This window comes from Coregonus clupeaformis, chromosome 3 (genome assembly GCF_020615455.1).
Source record: "Coregonus clupeaformis isolate EN_2021a chromosome 3, ASM2061545v1, whole genome shotgun sequence".
NCBI lineage: Eukaryota > Metazoa > Chordata > Actinopteri > Salmoniformes > Salmonidae > Coregonus > Coregonus clupeaformis.
The window spans coordinates 3,282,551-3,301,009 of NC_059194.1; the positions used below are offsets into that span (position 1 = coordinate 3,282,551).

Consider the following 18,459-nt stretch of genomic DNA (forward strand, 5'->3'; position numbering starts at 1 on the left):
AGATAACAGTCTGTTTCTCCTGCTGTTTATATGTAGATAACAGTCTGTTTCTCCTGCTGTTTATATGTAGATAACAGTCTGTTTCTCCTGCTGTTTATATGTAGATAAGTCTGTTTCTCCTGCTGTTTATATTTAGATAACAGTCTGTTTCTCCTGCTGTTTATATGTAGATAACAGTCTGTTTCTCCTGCCCTGCTGTTTATATGTAGATAACAGTCTGTTTCACCTGCCCTGCTGTTTATATGTAGATAACAGTCTGTTTCTCCTGCCCTGCTGTTTATATGTAGATAACAGTCTGTTTCTCCTGCTGTTTATATGTAGATAACAGTCTGTTTCTCCTGCTGTTTATATGTAGATAACAGTCTGTTTCTCCTGCTGTTTATATGTAGATAACAGTCTGTTTCACCTGCCCTGCTGTTTATATGTAGATAACAGTCTGTTTCTCCTGCTGTTTATATGTAGATAACAGTCTGTTTCTCCTGCTGTTTATATGTAGATAACAGTCTGTTTCTCCTGCTGTTTATATGTAGATAACAGTCTGTTTCTCCTGCTGTTTATATATAGATAACAGTCTGTTTCTCCTGCTGTTTATATGTAGATAACAGTCTGTTTCACCTGCCCTGCTGTTTATATGTAGATAACAGTCTGTTTCTCCTGCTGTTTATATGTAGATAACAGTCTGTTTCTCCTGCTGTTTATATGTAGATAACAGTCTGTTTCTCCTGCTGTTTATATGTAGATAACAGTCTGTTTCACCTGCTCTGCTGTTTATATGTAGATAACAGTCTGTTTCTCCTGCCCTGCTGTTTATATGTAGATAACAGTCTGTTTCTCCTGCTGTTTATATGTAGATAACAGTCTGTTTCTCCTGCTGTTTATATGTAGATAACAGTCTGTTTCTCCTGCTGTTTATATGTAGATAACAGTCTGTTTCACCTGCCCTGCTGTTTATATGTAGATAACAGTCTGTTTCTCCTGCTGTTTATATGTAGATAACAGTCTGTTTCTCCTGCCCTGCTGTTTATATGTAGATAACAGTCTGTTTCTCCTGCCCTGCTGTTTATATGTAGATAACAGTCTGTTTCTCCTGCTGTTTATATGTAGATAACAGTCTGTTTCTCCTGCTGTTTATATGTAGATAACAGTCTGTTTCTCCTGCTGTTTATATGTAGATAACAGTCTGTTTCTCCTGCTGTTTATATGTAGATAACAGTCTGTTTCTCCTGCTGTTTATATGTAGATAACAGTCTGTTTCACCTGCCCTGCTGTTTATATGTAGATAACAGTCTGTTTCTCCTGCTGTTTATATGTAGATAACAGTCTGTTTCTCCTGCTGTTTATATGTAGATAACAGTCTGTTTCTCCTGCTGTTTATATGTAGATAAGTCTGTTTCTCCTGCTGTTTATATGTAGATAACAGTCTGTTTCTCCTGCTGTTTATATGTAGATAACAGTCTGTTTCTCCTGCTGTTTATATGTAGATAAGTCTGTTTCTCCTGCTGTTTATATGTAGATAACAGTCTGTTTCTCCTGCTGTTTATATGTAGATAACAGTGTGGACACAGTGAAGAATGAAGGGACCAGGCCATACCTTCAGATCAGAGATGGTCAGGGTACCAGCAGAGCCCTCAAACAGAAGATCAAGAAGAAGAGGAAGGGAGATGCACGGCAGTGCCAGACAGGTAAACACAGACTACAGTATCCCTTCGGCTGACATGAACCCAAAGAAGATACAACTAGTTTTATCTCCTAAATATATAAAAATTGAAGAAAACGTGGCGGAGATTTCCTTGTTGCTTCCTTTTTGTGGCTTGAAATTCTGCTGTTAGTTTGGCCAAAAGTATGTGGACACCTCCTCGTCGAACATCTCATTACAAAATCATGGGCATTAATATAGAGTTGGTCCCCCCTTTGCTGCCATAACAGCCTCCACTCTTCTGGAAAGGCTTTCCACTAGATTTTGAGCATTAGTGAGGTTGGGCACTGATGTTGGGCGATTAGGCCTGGCTCGCAGTCGGCGTTCCAATTCATCCCAAAGGTGTTCGATGGGGTTGAGGTCAGGGCTCTTCTGTGCAGGCCAGACAAGTTCTTCGACACCGATCTCGACAAACCATTTCTGTATGGACCTCGCTTTGTGCACGGGTGCATTGTCATGCTGAAACAGGAAAGGGCCTTCCCCAAACTGCAGCCACAAAGTTGGAAGCACAGAATCATCTAGAATGTCATTGTATGCTGTAGCGTTAAGATTTCCCTTCACTGGAACTAAGGGGCCTAGCCCGAACCATGAAAAACAGCCCCAGACCATTAATCCTCCTCCACCAAACTTTACAGTTGGCACTATGCATTCGGGTAGGTAGCGTTCTCCTGGCATCCGCCAAACCCAGATTCGTCCGTTGGACTGCCAGATGGTGAAGCGTGATTAATCACTCCAGAGAATGTGTTTCCACTGCTCCAGAGTCCAATGGCAGCAAGCTTTACACCACTCCAGCCGACGCTTGGCATTGCGCATGGTGATCTTAGGCTTGTGTGTGGCTGCTCGGTCATGGAATCCCATTTCATGAAGCTCCCGACGAACAGTTCTTGTGCTGACGTTGCTTCCAGAGGCAGTTTGGAACTCGGTAGCGAGTGTTGCAACCGAGGATAGATGATTTTTATGCGCTTCAGCACTCGTTCTGTGAGCTTGTGTGGCCTACCACTTTGCGGCTGAGCAGTTGTTGCTCCTAGATGTTTCCATTTCATAATAACAGCACTTAGAGTTGAGCGGGGAAGCTCTAGCAGGACAGAAATTTGACAAACTGACTTGTTGGAAAGGTGGCATCCTATGACGGTGCCACGATGAAAGTCACTGAGCTCTTCAGTAAGGCCATTCTACTGCCGACGTTTGTCTATGGAGATTGCATGGCTGTGTGCTCGATTTAATACACCTGTCAGCAACGGATGTGGCCGAAATAGCCGAATCCACTAATTTGACATCTCTCTTCTCTTAGTCTCCTGTGGTCATTCCTTCTTAATTGGCTTGCCTGGATAAATAAAGGCTAAATCCATTTCCCCTCTGTCCCCTCTCAGCTGTGATCATCGGTCCAGACGGCATGCCCCTGACCGTCTACCCCTGTCACATCTGTGGTAAGAAGTTCAGGTCACAAGGCTTCCTCAAGTGCCACATGAAGAACCATCCTGACCACCACCTCAAGAAGAAGTACCAGTGTACCGACTGTGACTTCACCACCAATAAGAAGGTGTCTGTCGTCTCTCATATCTCTGATGTTCCCGTCATTGGACTGTTTCTGTTATTACTCTCTTCTTTTTCTGTTATTACTCTCTTCTTTTTCTGTTATTACTCTCTTCTTTTTCTGTTATTACTCTCTTATTTTTCTGTTATTACTCTTTTTCTGTTATTACTCTCTTCTTTTTCTGTTATTACTCTTTTTCTGTTATTACTCTCTTCTTTTTCTGTTATTGCTCTCTTCTTTTTCTGTTATTACTCTCTTCTTTTTCTGTTATTACTCTCTTCTTTTTCTGTTATTACTGTTTTTCTGTTATTACTCTCTTCTTTTTCTGTTATTGCTCTCTTCTTTTTCTGTTATTACTCTCTTCTTTTTCTGTTATTGCTCTCTTCTTTTTCTGTTATTACTCTCTTCTTTTTCTGTTATTGCTCTCTTCTTTTTCTGTTATTACTCTCTTCTTTTTCTGTTATTGCTCTCTTCTTTTTCTGTTATTACTCTTTTTCTGTTATTACTCTCTTCTTTTTCTGTTATTGCTCTCTTCTTTTTCTGTTATTACTCTCTTATTTTTCTGTTATTGCTCTCTTCTTTTTCTGTTATTACTCTTTTTCTGTTATTGCTCTCTTCTTTTTCTGTTATTGCTCTCTTCTTTTTCTGTTATTGCTCTCTTCTTTTTCTGTTATTACTCTTCTTTTTCTGTTATTACTCTTTTCTTTTTCTGTTTTTACTCTTTTCTGTTATTACTATTTTCTGTTATTACTCTCCTCTTTCTGTTATTACTTTCTTCTTTTCTGTTATTACTCTCTTCTGTTATTAATCGTCTTTTTTGTTATTACTCTTCTTTTTTTACCCTCTTCTTTTTCTGTTATTACTTTCCTTTTCTGTTATTACTCTCTTCTTTTTCTGTTATTGCTCTCTTCTTTTTCTGTTATTACTCTCTTCTTTTTCTGTTATTGCTCTCTTCTTTTTCTGTTATTACTCTCTTCTTTTTCTGTTATTGCTCTCTTCTTTTTCTGTTATTACTCTTTTTCTGTTATTACTCTCTTCTTTTTCTGTTATTGCTCTCTTCTTTTTCTGTTATTACTCTCTTATTTTTCTGTTATTGCTCTCTTCTTTTTCTGTTATTACTCTTTTTCTGTTATTGCTCTCTTCTTTTTCTGTTATTGCTCTCTTCTTTTTCTGTTATTGCTCTCTTCTTTTTCTGTTATTACTCTTCTTTTTCTGTTATTACTCTTTTCTTTTTCTGTTTTTACTCTTTTCTGTTATTACTATTTTCTGTTATTACTCTCCTCTTTCTGTTATTACTTTCTTCTTTTCTGTTATTACTCTCTTCTGTTATTAATCGTCTTTTTTGTTATTACTCTTCTTTTTTTACCCTCTTCTTTTTCTGTTATTACTTTCCTTTTCTGTTATTACTCTTTTCTGTTATTACACTAATCTTTTTTTGTTATTACTCTTTTCTGTTATTACTATTTTCTGTTATTACTCTTTTCTGTTATTACTCTTTTTCTGTTATTACTCTTCTGTTTCTGTTATTACTCTTTTTCTGTTATTACTCTTCTGTTTCTGTTATTACTCTTTTTCTGTTATTACACTTTTCTGTTATTACTCTTTTCTGTTATTACACTAATCTTTTTTTGTTATTACTCTTTTCTGTTATTACTCTTTTCTGTTATTACTCTCTTCTTTTTCTGTTATTACTCTTTTTCTGTTATTACTCTTCTGTTTCTGTTATTACTCTCTTCTTTTTCTGTTATTACTCTTTTTCTGTTATTACTCTCTCCTTTTTCTGTTATTACTCTCCTCTGTTTCTGTTATTACTATTTTTCTGTTATTACTATTTTTCTGTTATTACTCTTCTTTTTCTGTTATTACTCTTCTTTTTCTGTTATTACTATTTTTTTGTTATTACTCCTTTTTCTGTTATTACTCTTTTTTTCTGTTATTACTCTTCTTTTTCTGTTATTACTATTTTTCTGTTATTACTCTCCTCTGTTACTGTTATTACTCTTCTTTTCTGTTATTACTCTTTTCTGTTATTACTCTTTTCTGTTATTACTCTTCTTTTTCTGTTATTACAATTTTTCTGTTATTACTATTTTTCTGTGATTAATATTTTTCTGTTATTACTCTCCTTTTTCTGTTATTACTCTTTTTCTGTTATTACTCTTCTGTTTCTGTTATTACTCTTTTTCTGTTATTACACTTTTCTGTTATTACTTTCCTTTTCTGTTATACCTTTTACCTTTTAGTCATTTAGCAGACGCTCTTATCCAGAGCGACTTACAGTTAGTGAGTGCATACATTATATTTTTTATTTTTTCATACTGGCCCCCCCTGTGGGTTATTACTATTTTCTGTTATTACACTAATCTTTTTTTGTTATTACTCTTTTCTGTTATTACTCTCTTCTGTTTCTGTTATTTCTCTCTTCTGTTTCTGTTACGCTCCTCTTTTTTTGTTATTACTCTTTTCTGTTATTACTCTCTTCTTTTTCTGTTATTACTCTCTCCTTTTTCTGTTATTACTCTCTTCTTTTTCTGTTATTACTCTCTTCTTTTTCTGTTATTACTCTTTTTCTGTTATTACTCCTTTTTCTGTTATTACTCTTCTTTTTCTGTTATTACTCCTTTTTCTGTTATTACTCTTTTTCTGTTAATACTCTTTTTCTGTTATTACTCTCTTCTTTTTCTGTTATTACTCTTTTTCTGTTATTGCTTTTTTTCTGTTATTACTCTTTTCTGTTTTTACTCTCTTCTTTTTCTGTTATTAGTCTCTCATTTTTCTGTTATTACTCTTCTTTTCTGTTATTACTCTTTTCTGTTATTACTCTTCTTTTTCTGTTATTACTCTTCTTTATCTGTGATTAATATTTTTCTGTTATTACTCTACTCTTTTTCTGTTATTACTCTTCTGTTTCTGTTATTACTATTTTTCTGTTATTACACTTTTCTGTTATTACTTTCCTTTTCTGTTATACCTTTTACCTTTTAGTCATTTAGCAGACGCTCTTATCCAGAGCGACTTACAGTTAGTGAGTGCATACATTATATTTTTTTATTTTTTCATACTGGCCCCCCCCCGTGGGTTATTACTCTTTTCTGTTATTACACTAATCTTTTTTTGTTATTACTCTTTTCTGTTATTACTCTCTTCTGTTTCTGTTATTTCTCTCTTCTGTTTCTGTTATTACTCTCTTCTGTTTCTGTTATTACTCTTCTTTTTCTGTTATTACTCCTTTTCTGTTATTACTCTCTCCTTTATCTGTTATTACTCTCCTCTGTTTCTGTTATTACAATTTTTCTGATATTACTCTTCTTTTTCTGTTATTACTCTTCTTTTTCTGTTAATACTCTTTTTCTGTTATTACTCCTTTTTCTGTTATTACTCTTTTTCTGTTATTACTCTTCTTTTCTGTTATTACTCTTTTCTGTTATTACTCTTTTCTGTTATTACTCTTCTTTTCTGTTATTACTATTTTCTGTTATTACTATCTTCTGTTTCTGTTATTACTCGTTTCTGTTTCTGTTATTACTCTCTTCTGTTTCTGTTATTACTCTTCTGTTATTACTCTTCTGTTTCTGTTATTACTCTTTTCTGTTATTACTCTCTTCTTTTTCTGTTATTACTCTTTTTCTGTTATTACTCTTCTGTTTCTGTTATTACTCTCTTCTTTTTCTGTTATTACTCTTTTTCTGTTATTACTCTCTCCTTTTTCTGTTATTACTCTCCTCTGTTTCTGCTATTACTATTTTTCTGTTATTACTATTTTTCTGTTATTACTCTTCTTTTTCTGTTATTACTATTTTTTTGTTATTACTCCTTTTTCTGTTATTACTCTTTTTCTGTTAATACTCTTTTTTTCTGTTATTACTCTTCTTTTTCTGTTACTATTTTTCTGTTATTACTCTCCTCTGTTACTGTTATTACTCTTCTTTTCTGTTATTACTCTTTTCTGTTATTACTATTTTCTGTTATTACTCTTCTTTTTCTGTTATTACTATTTTTCTGTTATTACTATTTTTCTGTTATTACTCTTTTCTGTTTTTACTCTCTTCTTTTTCTGTTATTAGTCTCTCATTTTTCTGTTATTACTCCTTTTTCTGTTATTACTGTTTTTCTGTTAATACTCTTTTTTCTGTTATTACTCTCTTCTTTTTCTGTTATTACTCTTTTTCTGTTATTACACTTTTCTGTTATTACTCTTTTCTGTTATTACTCTCTTCTTTTTCTGTTATTACTCTTTTTCTGTTATTACTCTTCTGTTTCTGTTATTACTCTCTTCTTTTTCTGTTATTACTATTTTTCTGTTATTACTCTCTCCTTTTTCTGTTATTACTCTCCTCTGTTTCTGTTATTACTATTTTTCTGTTATTACTCTCCTCTGTTTCTGTTATTACTATTTTCTGTTATTACTCTTCTTTTTCTGTCATTACTATTTTTCTGTTATTACTATTTTTCTGTTATTACTCTCTTCTTTTTCTGTTATTACTCTTTTTCTGTTATTACTTTTTTCTGTTATTACTCTTTTCTGTTTTTACTCTCTTCTTTTTCTGTTATTAGTCTCTCATTTTTCTGTTATTACTCCTTTTTCTGTTATTACTCTTTTTCTGTTAATACTCTTTTTTCTGTTATTACTCTCTTCTTTTTCTGTTATTACTCTTTTTCTGTTATTACACTTTTCTGTTATTACTCTTTTCTGTTATTACTCTCTTCTTTTTCAGTTATTACTCTTTTTCTGTTATTACTCTTCTGTTTCTGTTATTACTCTCTTCTTTTTCTGTTATTACTATTTTTCTGTTATTACTCTCTCCTTTTTCTGTTATTACTCTCCTCTGTTTCTGTTATTACTATTTTTCTGTTATACTCTTCTTTTTCTGTTATTACTCTTCTTTTTCTGTTATTACTATTTTTTTGTTATTACTCCTTTTTCTGTTATTACTCTTTTTCTGTTAATACTCTTTTTTTCTGTTATTACTCTTCTTTTTCTGTTACTCTTTTTCTGTTATTACTCTCCTCTGTTACTGTTATTACTCTTCTTTTCTGTTATTACTCTTTTCTGTTATTACTATTTTCTGTTATTACTCTTCTTTTTCTGTTATTACTATTTTTGTTATTACTATTTTTCTGTTATTACTTTCTCTCTTTTCTGTTATTACTCTTTTCTGTTATTACTTTTTTTCTGTTATTACTCTTTTCTGTTTTTACTCTCTTCTTTTTCTGTTATTAGTCTCTCATTTTTCTGTTATTACTCATTTTTCTGTTATTACTCTTTTTCTGTTAATACTCTTTTTTCTGTTATTACTCTCTTATTTTTCTGTTATTACTCTTTTTCTGTTATTACACTTTTCTGTTATTACTCTTTTCTGTTATTACTCTCTTCTTTTTCAGTTATTACTCTTTTTCTGTTATTACTCTCTCCTTTTTCTGTTATTACTCTCCTCTGTTTCTGTTATTACAATTTTCTGTTATTACTCTTCTTTTTCTGTTATTACTATTTTTCTGTTATTACTATTTTTCTGTTATTACTCTCTTCTTTTTCTGTTATTACTCTTTTTCTGTTATTACTTTTTTCTGTTATTACTCTTTTCTGTTTTTACTCTCTTCTTTTTCTGTTATTAGTCTCTCATTTTTCTGTTATTACTCCTTTTTCTGTTATTACTCTTTTTCTGTTAATACTCTTTTTTCTGTTATTACTCTTCTTTTTTCTGTTATTACTCTTTTTCTGTTATTACACTTTTCTGTTATTACTCTTTTCTGTTATTACTCTCTTCTTTTTCAGTTATTACTCTTTTTCTGTTATTACTCTTGTGTTTCTGTTATTACTCTCTTCTTTTTCTGTTATTACTATTTTTCTGTTATTACTCTCCTTTTTCTGTTATTACTCTCCTCTGTTTCTGTTATTACTATTTTTCTGTTATTACTCTTCTTTTTCTGTTATTACTCTTCTTTTTCTGTTATTACTATTTTTTTTGTTATTACTCCTTTTTCTGTTATTACTCTTTTTCTGTTAATACTCTTCTTTTTCTGTTACTCTTTTTCTGTTATTACTCTCCTCTGTTACTGTTATTACTCTTCTTTTCTGTTATTACTCTTTTCTGTTATTACTATTTTCTGTTATTACTCTTCTTTTTCTGTTATTACTATTTTTGTTATTACTATTTTTCTGTTATTACTCTCTTCTTTTTCTGTTTTTACTCTTTTTCTGTTATTACTTTTTTTCTGTTATTACTCTTTTCTTTTTTTACTCTCTTCTTTTTCTGTTATTAGTCTCTCATTTTTCTGTTATTACTCATTTTTCTGTTATTACTCTTTTTCTGTTAATACTCTTTTTCTGTTATTACTCTCTTATTTTTCTGTTATTACTCTTTTTCTGTTATTACACTTTTCTGTTATTACTCTTTTCTGTTATTACTCTCTTCTTTTTCAGTTATTACTCTTTTTCTGTTATTACTCTTCTGTTTCTGTTATTACTCTCTTCTTTTTCTGTTATTACTATTTTTCTGTTATTACTCTCTCCTTTTTCTGTTATTACTCTCCTCTGTTTCTGTTATTACTATTTTTCTGTTATTACTCTCCTCTGTTTCTGTTATTACAATTTTCTGTTATTACTCTTCTTTTTCTGTTATTACTATTTTTCTGTTATTACTATTTTTCTGTTATTACTCTCTTCTTTTTCTGTTATTACTCTTTTTCTGTTATTACTTTTTTCTGTTATTACTCTTTTCTGTTTTTACTCTCTTCTTTTTCTGTTATTAGTCTCTCATTTTTCTGTTATTACTCCTTTTTCTGTTATTACTTTTTTCTGTTAATACTCTTTTTTCTGTTATTACTCTCTTCTTTTTCTGTTATTACTCTTTTTCTGTTATTACACTTTTCTGTTATTACTCTTTTCTGTTATTACTCTCTTCTTTTTCAGTTATTACTCTTTTTCTGTTATTACTCTCTTCTTTTTCTGTTATTACTATTTTTCTGTTATTACTCTCTTCTTTTTCTGTTATTACTCTTTTTCTGTTATTACTCTTTTCTGTTATTACTCTCTTCTTTTTCAGTTATTACTCTTTTTCTGTTATTACTCTCTTCTTTTTCTGTTATTAATATTTTTCTGTTATTACTCTCTTCTTTTTCTGTTATTACTCTTTTTCTGTTATTACTTTTTTTCTGTTATTACTCTTTTCTGTTTTTACTCTCTTCTTTTTCTGTTATTAGTCTCTCATTTTTCTGTTATTACTCTTCTTTTCTGTTATTACTCTTTTCTGTTATTACTCTTCTTTTTCTGTTATTACTCTTCTTTATCTGTGATTAATATTTTTCTGTTATTACTCTACTCTTTTTCTGTTATTACTCTTCTGTTTCTGTTATTACTATTTTTCTGTTATTACACTTTTCTGTTATTACTTTCCTTTTCTGTTATACCTTTTACCTTTTAGTCATTTAGCAGACGCTCTTATCCAGAGCGACTTACAGTTAGTGAGTGCATACATTATATTTTTTATTTTTTCATACTGGCCCCTACGTGGGTTATTACTCTTTTCTGTTATTACACTAATCTTTTTTTGTTATTACTATTTTCTGTTATTACTCTCTTCTGTTTCTGTTATTTCTCTCTTCTGTTTCTGTTATTACTCTCTTCTGTTTCTGTTATTACTCTTCTTTTTCTGTTATTACTCCTTTTCTGTTATTACTCTCTCCTTTATCTGTTATTACTCTCCTCTGTTTCTGTTATTACAATTTTTCTGATATTACTCTTCTTTTTCTGTTATTACTCTTCTTTTCTGTTAATACTCTTTTTCTGTTATTACTCCTTTTTCTGTTATTACTCTTTTTCTGTTATTACTCTTCTTTTCTGTTATTACTCTTTTCTGTTATTACTCTTTTCTGTTATTACTCTTCTTTTCTGTTATTACTATTTTCTGTTATTACTCTCTTCTGTTTCTGTTATTACTCGTTTCTGTTTCTGTTATTACTCTCTTCTGTTTCTAGTTATTACTCTTCTATATTACTCTTCTGTTTCTGTTATTACTCTTTTCTGTTATTACTCTCTTCTTTTTCTGTTATTACTCTTTTCTGTTATTATCTTCTGTTTCTGTTATTACTCTCTTCTTTTCTGTTATTACTCTTTTCTGTTATTACTCTCTCCTTTTTCTGTTATTACTCTCCTCTGTTTCTGTTATTACTATTTTTCTGTTATTACAATTTTTCTGTTATTACTCTTCTTTTTCTGTTATTACTATTTTTTTGTTATTACTCTTTTCTGTTATTACACTTTTCTGTTATTACTCTTTTCTGTTATTACTCTCTTCTTTTTCTGTTATTACTCTTTTTCTGTTATTACTCTTCTGTTTCTGTTATTACTCTCTTCTTTTTCTGTTATTACTATTTTTTCTGTTATTACTCTCTCTTTTTCTATTATTACTCTCCTCTGTTTCTGTTATTACTATTTTTCTGTTATACTCTCCTCTGTTTCTGTTATTACTATTTTCTGTTAATACTCTTCTTTTCTATCATTACTATTTTTCTGTTATTACTATTTTTCTGTTATTACTCTCTTCTTTTTTCTGTTATTACTCTTTTCTGTTATTACTTTTTTCTGTTATTACTCTTTTCTGTTTTACTCTCTTCTTTTTCTGTTATTAGTCTCTCTCATTTTTCTGTTATTACTCCTTTTTCTGTTATTACTCTTTTTCTGTTAATACTCTTTTTTCTGTTATTACTCTCTTCTTTTTCTGTTATTACTCTTTTTCTGTTATTACACTTTTCTGTTATTACTCTTTTCTGTTATTACTCTCTTCTTTTTCAGTTATTACTCTTTTTCTGTTATTACTCTTCTGTTTCTGTTATTACTCTCTTCTTTTTCTGTTATTACTATTTTTCTGTTATTACTCTCCCTTTTTTCTGTTATTACTCTCCTCTGTTTCTGTTATTACTATTTTTCTGTTATTACTATTTTTCTGTTATTACTCTTCTTTTTCTGTTATTACTATTTTTTTGTTATTACTCCTTTTTCTGTTATTACTCTTTTTCTGTTAATACTCTTTTTTCTGTTATTACTCTTCTTTTTCTTACTCTTTTTCTGTTATTACTCTTTTCTGTTATTACTCTTTTCTGTTATTACTCTTTTCTGTTATTACTATTTTCTGTTATTACTCTTCTTTTTCTGTTATTACTATTTTTGTTATTACTATTTTTCTGTTATTACTCTCTTCTTTTTCTGTTATTACTCTTTTTCTGTTATTACTTTTTTTCTGTTATTACTCTTTTCTGTTTTTACTCTCTTCTTTTTCTGTTATTAGTCTCTCATTTTTCTGTTATTACTCATTTTTCTGTTATTACTCTTTTTCTGTTAATACTCTTTTTCTGTTATTACTCTCTTATTTTTCTGTTATTACTCTTTTTCTGTTATTACACTTTTCTGTTATTACTCTTTTCTGTTATTACTCTCTTCTTTTTCAGTTATTACTCTTTTTCTGTTATTACTCTTCTGTTTCTGTTATTACTCTCTTCTTTTTCTGTTATTACTATTTTTCTGTTATTACTCTCTCCTTTTTCTGTTATTACTCTCCTCTGTTTCTGTTATTACAATTTTCTGTTATTACTCTTCTTTTTCTGTTATTACTATTTTTCTGTTATTACTATTTTTCTGTTATTACTCTTCTTTTTCTGTTATTACTCTTTTTCTGTTACTTTTTTCTGTTATTACTCTTTTCTGTTTTACTCTCTTCTTTTTCTGTTATTAGTCTCTCATTTTTCTGTTATTACTCCTTTTTCTGTTATTACTCTTTTTCTGTTAATACTCTTTTTTTCTGATATTACTCTCTTCTTTTTCTGTTATTACTCTTTTCTGTTATTACACTTTTCTGTTATTACTCTTTTCTGTTATTACTCTCTTCTTTTCAGTTATTACTCTTTTTCTGTTATTACTCTTCTGTTTCTGTTATTACTCTCTTCTTTTTCTGTTATTACTATTTTTCTGTTATTACTCTCTCCTTTTTCTGTTATTACTCTCCTCTGTTTCTGTTATTACTATTTTTCTGTTATTACTCTTCTTTTTCTGTTATTACTCTTCTTTTTCTGTTATTACTATTTTTTTGTTATTACTCCTTTTTCTGTTATAACTCTTTTTCTGTTAATACTCTTTTTTTCTGTTATTACTCTTCTTTTTCTGTTACTCTTTTTCTGTTATTACTCTCCTCTGTTACTGTTATTACTCTTCTTTTCTGTTATTACTCTTTTCTGTTATTACTATTTTCTGTTATTACTCTTCTTTTTCTGTTATTACTATTTTTGTTATTACTATTTTTCTGTTATTACTCTCTTCTTTTTCTGTTATTACTCTTTTTCTGTTATTACTTTTTTTCTGTTATTACTCTTTTCTGTTTTTACTCTCTTTTTCTGTTATTAGTCTCTCATTTTTCTGTTATTACTCATTTTTCTGTTATTACTCTTTTTCTGTTAATACTCTTTTTCTGTTATTACTCTCTTCTTTTCTGTTATTACTCTTTTTCTGTTATTACTTTTTTTCTGTTATTACTCTTTTCTGTTTTTACTCTTTTCTTTTTCTGTTATTAGTCTCTCATTTTTCTGTTATTACTCCTTTTTCTGTTATTACTCTTTTTCTGTTAATACTCTTTTTCTGTTATTACTCTCTTCTTTTTTTGTTATTACTCTTTTTCTGTCATTACTTTTTTTTCTGTTATTACTCTTTTCTGTTTTTACTCTCTTCTTTTTCTGTTATTAGTCTCTCATTTTTCTGTTATTACTCTTCTTTTCTGTTATTACTCTTTTCTGTTATTACTCTTCTTTTTCTGTTATTACTCTTCTTTATCTGTGATTAATATTTTTCTGTTATTACTCTCCTTTTTCTGTTATTACTCTTCTGTTTCTGTTATTACTCTTTTTCTGTTATTACACTTTTCTGTTATTACTTTCCTTTTCTGTTATACCTTTTTACCTTTTAGTCATTTGTAGACGCTCTTATCCAGAGCGACTTACAGTTAGTGAGTGCATACATTATATTTTTTATTTTTTCATACTGACCCCGTAGGTTATTACTCTTTTCTGTTATTACACTAATCTTTTTTGTTATTACTCTTTTCTGTTATTACTCTCTTCTGTTTCTGTTATTTCTCTCTTCTGTTTCTGTTATTACTCTCTTCTGTTTCTGTTATTACTCTTCTTTTTCTGTTATTACTCCTTTTCTGTTATTACTCTCTCCTTTATCTGTTATTACTCTCCTCTGTTTCTGTTATTACAATTTTTCTGATATACTCTTCTTTTTCTGTTATTACTCTTCTTTTTCTGTTAATACTCTTTTTCTGTTATTACTCTTTTTCTGTTATTACTCTTCTTTTCTGTTATTACTCTTTTCTGTTATTACTCTTTTCTGTTATTACTCTTTTCTGTTATTACTCTTTTCTGTTATTACTCTCTTCTGTTTCTGTTATTACTCGTTTCTGTTTCTATTTACTTCTCTCTTCTGTTTCTGTTATTACTCTTCTGTTATTACTCTTCTGTTTCTGTTATTACTCTTTTCTGTTATTACTCTCTTCTGTTTCTGTTATTACTCTCCTTTTCTGTTTACTCGTCTGTTTCTGTTATTACTCTCTTCTGTTTCTGTTATTACTCTTCTCTTTCTGTTATTACTCTCTTCTGTTTCTGTTGTTAAAGCTCCTCTTTTTTTGTTATTACTCTTTTCTGTTATTACTCTTCTTTTTCTGTTATTACTCCTTTTCTGTTTACTCTTCTGTTTCTGTTATTACTCTCCTCTGTTTCTGTTATTACTCTTCTTTTCTGTTATTACTATTTTCTGTTATTACTATTTTCTGTTATTACTCTCTTCTTTTTCTGTTATTACTCTCTCCTTTTTCTGTTATTACTCTCTCCTTTTTCTGTTATTACTCTCTTCTTTTTCTGTTATTACTCTCTTCTTTTTCTGTTATTACTCTTTTTCTGTTATTACTCTCCTCTGTTACTGTTATTACTCTTCTTTTCTGTTATTACTCTTTTCTGTTATTACACTTTTCTGTTATTACTTTCCTTTTCAGTTATTACGATTTTTCTGTTATTACTCTCCTTTTTCTGTTATTACTCTTCTGTTTCTGTTATTACTCTTTTTCTGTTATTACACTTTTCTGTTATTACTTTCCTTTTCGGTTATTACTCTTTTCTGTTATTACTCTTCTTTTTCTGTTATTACTCCTTTTCTGTTATTACTCTCCTTTTCTGTTTACTCTTCTGTTTCTGTTATTACTCTCCTCTGTTTCTGTTATTACTCTTCTTTTCTGTTATTACTATTTTATGTTATTACTATTTTCTGTTATTACTATTTTCTGTTATTACTCTCTTCTTTTCTGTTATTACTCTCTCCTTTTTCTGTTATTACTCTCTCCTTTTTCTGTTATTACTCTCTTCTTTTTCTGTTATTACTCTCTTATTTTTCTCTTATTACTCTTTTTCTGTTATTACTCTTTTTCTGTTATTACTCTCCTCTGTTACTGTTATTACTCTTCTTTTCTGTTATTACTCTTTTCTGTTATTACACTTTTCTGTTATTACTTTCCTTTTCAGTTATTACTATTTTTCTGTTATTACTCTCCTTTTTCTGTTATTACTCTTCTGTTTCTGTTATTACTCTTTTTCTGTTATTACACTTTTCTGTTATTACTTTCCTTTTCGGTTATTACTCTTTTCTGTTATTACACTAATATTTTTTTGTTATTACTCTTTTCTGTTATTACTCTCTTCTGTTTCTGTTATTACTCTCTTCTGTTTCTGTTATTACTCTCTTCTGTTTCTGTTATTACTCCCTTCTGTTTCTGTTATTACTCTTCTTTTTCTGTTATTACTCCTTTTCTGTTATTACTCTCTCCTTTATCTGTTATTACTCTCCTCTGTTTCTGTTATTACTCTTTTTCTGTTATTACTCTCTTCTTTTTCTGTTATTACTCTTTTTCTGTTATTACTCTTTTCTGTTATTACTCTCTTCTGTTTCTGTTATTCCTCTCTTCTGTTTCTGTTATTACTCTCTTCTGTTTCTGTTCGACATCCTCTTTTTTGTTATTACTCTTTTCTGTTATTACTCTCTCCTTTTTCTGTTATTACTCTCTTCTTTTTCTGTTATTACTCTCCTCTGTTACTGCTATTACTCTTCTTTTCTGTTATTACTCTTTTTATGTTATTACTCTCCTCTGTTACTGTTATTACTCTTCTTTTCTGTTATTACTCTTTTCTGTTATTACACTTTTCTGTTATTACTCTCTTTTTCTGTTATTACTCTCCTTTTCTGTTATTACTCTCCTTTTCTGTTATTACTATTTTCTGTTTTCTGTTTACTCTCCTCTGTTTATGTTATTACTCTTCTTTTTCTGTTATTACTCTTTTTCTGTTATTACTCTTTTTCTGTTATTACTCTTTTCTGTTATTACTCTTTTCTGTTATTACTCTTCTTTTTGTTATTACTCTTCTTTTTCTGTTATTACAATTTTTCTGTTATTACTATTTTTCTGTTATTACTATTTTTCTGTTATTACTATTTTTCTGTTATTACTATTTTTCTGTTATTACTCTCCTTTTTCTGTTATTACTCTTTTTCTGTTATTACTCTTCTGTTTCTGTTATTACCCTTTTTCTGTTATTACTCTTTTTCTATTACACTTTTCTGTTATTACTTTCCTTTTCTGTTATTACTCTTTTCTGTTATTACACTAATCTTTTTTTGTTATTACTCTTTTCTGTTATTACTCTCTTCTGTTTCTGTTATTACTCTCTTCTGTTTCTGTTATTACTCTCTTCTGTTTCTGTTATTACTCCCTTCTGTTTCTGTTATTACTCTTCTTTTTCTGTTATTACTCCTTTTCTGTTATTACTCTCTCCTTTATCTGTTATTACTCTCCTCTGTTTCTGTTATTACTGTTTTTCTGTTATTACTCTTTTTCTGTTATTACTCTCTTCTTTTTCTGTTATTACTCTTTTTCTGTTATTACTCTTCTTTTTCTGTTATTACTCTTTTTCTGTTATTACTCTTCTTTTTCTGTTATTACTCTTCTTTTTCTGTTGCTCTTTTTCTGTTATTACTCTTTTTCTGTTATTACTCTTCTTTTCTGTTATTACTCTTTTCTGTTATTACTCTCTTCTGTTTCTGTTATTACTATTTCTGTTATTACTCTCTTCTGTTTCTGTTCACTCCTCTTTTTGTTATCACTCTTTTCTGTTATTACTCTCTTCTTTTTCTGTTATTACTCTCTCCTTTTTCTGTTATTACTCTCTTCTTTTTCTGTTATTACTCTCTTCTTTTTCTGTTATTACTCTTCTTTTTCTGTTATTACTCCTTTTTCTGTTATTACTCTTTTTCTGTTAATACTCTTTTTCTGTTATTACTCTCTTATTTTCTGTTATTACTCTTTTCTGTTATTACTCTTCTTTTCTGTTATTACTCTTTTCTGTTATTACTCTTTTCTGTTATTACTCTTTTCTGTTATTACTCTTTTCTGTTATTACTCTCTTCTGTTTCTGTTATTACTCGTTTCTGTTTCTGTTATTACTCTCTTCTGTTTCTGTTATTACTCTTCTGTTATTACTCTTCTGTTTCTGTTATTACTCTTTTCTGTTATTACTCTCTTCTGTTTCTGTTATTACTCTCCTTTTCTGTTTACTCGTCTGTTTCTGTTATTACTCTCTTCTGTTTCTGTTATTACTCTTCTCTTTCTGTTATTACTCTCTTCTGTTTCTGTTGTTAAGCTCCTCTTTTTTTGTTATTACTCTTTTCTGTTATTACTCTTCTTTTTCTGTTATTACTCCTTTTCTGTTTACTCTTCTGTTTCTGTTATTACTCTCCTCTGTTTCTGTTATTACTCTTCTTTTCTGTTATTACTATTTTCTGTTATTACTATTTTCTGTTATTACTCTCTTCTTTTTCTGTTATTACTCTCTCCTTTTTCTGTTATTACTCTCTCCTTTTTCTGTTATTACTCTCTTCTTTTTCTGTTATTACTCTCTTCTTTTTCTGTTATTACTCTTTTTCTGTTATTACTCTCCTCTGTTACTGTTATTACTCTTCTTTTCTGTTATTACTCTTTTCTGTTATTACACTTTTCTGTTATTACTTTCCTTTTCAGTTATTACTATTTTTCTGTTATTACTCTCCTTTTTCTGTTATTACTCTTCTGTTTCTGTTATTACTCTTTTTCTGTTATTACACTTTTCTGTTATTACTTTCCTTTTCGGTTATTACTCTTTTCTG

General features: G+C 29.4%; 1 pseudogene; it reads left to right on the plus strand.

The window, feature by feature from the left end:
* LOC121539622 overlaps positions 1-18,459 on the plus strand; it is a 45,591-nt pseudogene that overhangs the window by 20,664 nt on the left and 6,468 nt on the right.